The sequence below is a fragment of the Chondrus crispus genome, genomic scaffold (genome assembly GCF_000350225.1).
Source record: "Chondrus crispus Stackhouse genomic scaffold, scaffold_111, whole genome shotgun sequence".
Classification (NCBI taxonomy): Eukaryota; Rhodophyta; class Florideophyceae; order Gigartinales; family Gigartinaceae; genus Chondrus; species Chondrus crispus.
The window spans coordinates 114,974-119,431 of NW_005178949.1; positions in this window are offsets into that span (position 1 = coordinate 114,974).

Here is a 4,458-nt window from a genome sequence, read left to right on the forward strand (position 1 = left end):
TGCTCATACGCACGCGCGATCACCTCCGATCCCACTCTACCACGCTACCCGGGCTCGCCCGGTTCCGTTACCTGGTGGTGCTTCGTTTCCCCGTCTTCCGCCGATCCGGAGTCTCCGTCGAGCGGTGAGCAAACACCCTTCTCCGTGATTGTGTTTATGCTACAAGCAGACGGGGATAGAACTTCGCCGGTGGATCTGGTACCAAACCCGTGCTTATACTTCTACCCATCCGCTGTCGATCGCCCTATTATTCAATATACAAGTTACTAATGTATCTAAATATGTGGCAGTATCTACATAGGGGTTTAAACGATAAGCCCGTGCAAGTCACTCCAGGTTGTCCGGCTGTACACGTGCAGAGCTGTCCACGGGCGCAGACTTACATGTGAGCACGTGCGGGCTGTAAGTCCATTTGGGGGAGTGCATTCGTCGTTCCCGCAATTACATAGTCGCCCCTGCGATTGTACTAGCGCTATGTGGATACCACAATCAACAGCGCTGCTTCAACGTTATTCTTCCTTAATACATTTACAGTGATATCACTGTAAATGTATTGAGGAAGAATGACCAATTCCAAGACGTGTGGAAGCAATTCGAATTGCTTCCACATGTCTTGGAACTTAAGCAGTTTCGATACCTCATTCCGCTTGCCATAACGGCACGAAAATCGCGTAGTTCTTCTTGACCATTCTTGGTTCAGGAATGGACATGAATGCCCTCTCGTAATCCATAAAAAATTCTACTCGCAGTAGTAGAAAAAGGCCATAGATATCAGGCATCTATTGCATATAAATCATATAGCAAAACTTCAAACAACTGAAAGTTTACCATAGCAACTCTTGCAATACTATCGTAATTGAGGTGTGAAGCTTCGTTTCCTGGTACCCTGAGTTGAGCACATAAACACATTAAAGACGCTTGCGTCGAAAGTTGGGGGAGGCACGAAATTTCCAAAACGTAAAGGAGGACTCCGACTTTCTCTTGCTTCTTCTGCAGTCGCAAATTGCAGGCCATTGAAGCTTTGCCGAACGGCATTGGTACACAATAGGAAGGGGCCTGGACATTTGCCTTGGAATGGGTGTGACAAAGGGGTCGTGACCACTTGACATCTCTTCAGAAACTATTCTTGTAGCAGAAACATAGTAGCAGTTGGTCTCTTTTTGTTGTATTCACCATAGGCCTCGCACGGTCCATATTTCGAAATATTCCAGGGATATCTTGTGAGGGCTTTTGTTGCGCGTTCCATTGCCGAAACTGTATTTCGAGCTTACAGTGGCTCAATCGTGACCGGGTCACATCCAAGTCCCATACGCATCGGACAGAAAATGTAGTGAAGAGGTCACAAAGAGTCTTGCGCAAAAGGGCTTGCTTAAGTTGGGGAACAGCGAAAAGACGAGAATCTATACCCGTGATGTGGAAATGGCCGTGTTTCGGATGGCCGCAAGAAGCTCTCCCGCGTATGACGAGCTCCTACATGTTCCGAAATTTTCCATACCTCATGGACTGCCATTGACCTTGACAGGAAGAAGCGTTTGGAAGTCAATGAAGATTTTGTCATTGTAATTGCAGTGCGGCCGTCTTTAATTTTTAACTTTACGAACTACTGAAATCCCAAACAATTAAGGACCGTTCCAAATGTATGGTGAAATTAAAATAATTTAGTTATAATCACACATTTACTGCCATCCCGTCATACAGTGCTTTCGAGATTGCATATAATTAAACAACACTCGATACCACTCCCCCACTTGGGAGTCCACACGCCAAAGCACGTGGTGAATATTACGAATGGACACTTTTCTGAAACTGGCAAGATTTGCGCTACGACCATTGCGCGAAGACGTTCGGCTTCTGCCGCGGCTGCGGCATTTTCCATCGGATCGAAGAGTCTTATTGCTCCTGGCTGTGGACTATCTATTCCTTGTGATCCATGCGAATTCCATGACGTTATACGTGACCTCCCAGAAAATACTTTAACGCGTTTGCTTCGCATGCCACTGCAGTGCTTCTATGCGCTTGATGAGCAGCTTTCAATTCACCGCAATACGGCTCCAATGTGTCACAGAGATCTCCGAAACCTCTTCATTACTTTGCGATGGCTCGGTTGTGCTTCATATCTTGATCTGTCCACATTGATGAACATGATTGTGTTCTCAATTAATTATGCAATAGACAAGGTAATTACGCGCATAGATGAAGCCCTCGAACTTCAGTTCCTGTGTCACGACCAAAAAAGCTTGAGAAAGCTAGTGAAGGGGTTTCAGGTAATGGTCGCAGTCCGTTACAAGGTTGTTATGGCGCTCCAGATAGATTGGCTATCAAAATTCAAGAACTTTCTCGAAACGATGTTTCACATTCTTCTTCATACTTCAATCGCAAGGGCTTATGGGCAATCAACATGGAAGTATTCAGCAAAAGTTCTTATTGCTTTCGAAACATCTCAGTTGTCACCTCAGGGTCAAGTTATGACAACATGGCTCTAACAATGAATGGGGTCGGAAAACTTCTCGGCAGGCAAAAGCGATGGACTGACTTCAGGCTACTGGATTACAGCTGACGATGCATATGCATGCACCAATCAAATTCTGACCGCCTGGCCAGATCGCAATATAACATAAGCAAAAGACTGCGTTAATTTTTGGATGTCATTCGCACGTATTCATATCTAAGAAGAATTTAGAATGCTTTTCGGTAGATGGGGAGTGTTGTGGAGATCTTTGCGCTTGCCTAGCGCTAAAATGAGCAGGTTTCACTGGTTTGTTGCAAGCTGCACAATTTCATTACTGAAACTTCGGGGACAGGGAGCACTCCACCTTTAATTCAAGAAGATGGACTAGGTGGAACTTGTCACGCCAATCTGAAAGACGAATTTGACACTAGCGCAGAGCTCCACTGTCGCCGTCGCGATTTAAAGCAGGCTTCCTTGCGCGAAACATTCACAGCAGAGATCCCAAGTATGGGCCTCGTAAGGACATCCCACTAAGACATAGACTTCAGGATTGCGGTCGATCTATTCGTTACTTACGCTCCCCATGCGTAGGCGATACATTTCGGTGCGTTCTTTCCCCATCGACTGGAGGTTGCGTCACTGTAATCTTGAGGCCTGCTCTCAAGATTTACTGGAGAGGAGACGGTATGCAACACACACTTGCTCTGCTCAAGGACATTTTCTATTTACTATCTGCTCCCGCCTTATTTAGAACACCCCTTCGATTGTCCATGTGCAGTAGGTGTAACGGCTCGCGATGGCTCTCAGCTCCACCCGTAGACCCTCGTCTATCGACTTTGCTGGACTCGAGCGTGATCGAGCAGAGGAAGAGCGATGTTGATTCCTCATCCTGGCATGGTGAGATCAGCACTTGTGAAATGATGAAAGCCACTCTCCGCGCGGGAGACCTCTGATATCTCCCTCAAAATAGTTTGCAAGCAGGGAGCACTATGCAATACGCAATGCATGCACAGTATAACTGGAGCGCCATTCGGGAAATCTGGAAATACGTCAGATTCACCCTGTTTCGACTTCTCATAGTTGTTACAAGATATCGTTTACCGACCTCCAAGCGGCTGCCACCTGCTCCTAGGAGCAAGGACTGGTGAGGCACTCAATCAGTGTTTCACCAATCCTTGAGTGCGGATGGTCACAGGGACCGAATCTGTCCGCCAAATCCCAAATAACACCATCAATGGGTCTGGTTGAGAGAACGTCGCTAATGGGTCGTTGAACAGGTCACCAAATTCCATACTCCAAGGAACATGCAGTCCTCTGTCAAGTTTTGATCGCGATTCTGGCTGCTGGTGCAGACCAGCGACAGGGGTGCCATGGCGTGGATCTGCAATCACATGACGAGGCCTCGCCAATTCGCTTGGGGCTCAGTTAGGCTGCCCCTCTCGCGCCGTTAAGGATGCCTCTGGAACTCGGCTGACAGTTCCCTGCTCAGAGAACTCGTCCGCTAGCCCTGTTATTATTCTCAGCTGCGACATCACCCGCCTCTTCTAGTTCCATCACCAACCATCTCTTGGCTCCGTTCGTTGAGAGGCACCTTGTTTGCACGCCCGCTGTAATAAAAGCTGCGGAACCGACATTGATTCAACAAGCTCAGCCTTGCTGCAGTCAGCGCCCAAGTTCTTTCCATATGGACATCTGCCATTTATGAGATGATAAACGACATTTTCAAAGCATTACTGCTATCAGGGCGACAGTACGTGCCTGTTTGGGGTGCTACGAGTTCGGGCTTGCTGTGATGCGGTGTGGTAAGGAAGCTATTGGCGACGATACGGTACAGCCACAACGGCACTACCAGTGGTGCGGCAGAGCAAGGACTAGGGATGCAAGGGAATGATTGGAAAATCCACCTAGAAGCTTGCGAGGCATTGAAGTTAGTTGGCGGTACCCATGCGTGGGTGGTACTGACCGAATACTTGCGCGTTTTAATAGAGGGTTCATTTTTAGAACGTGAA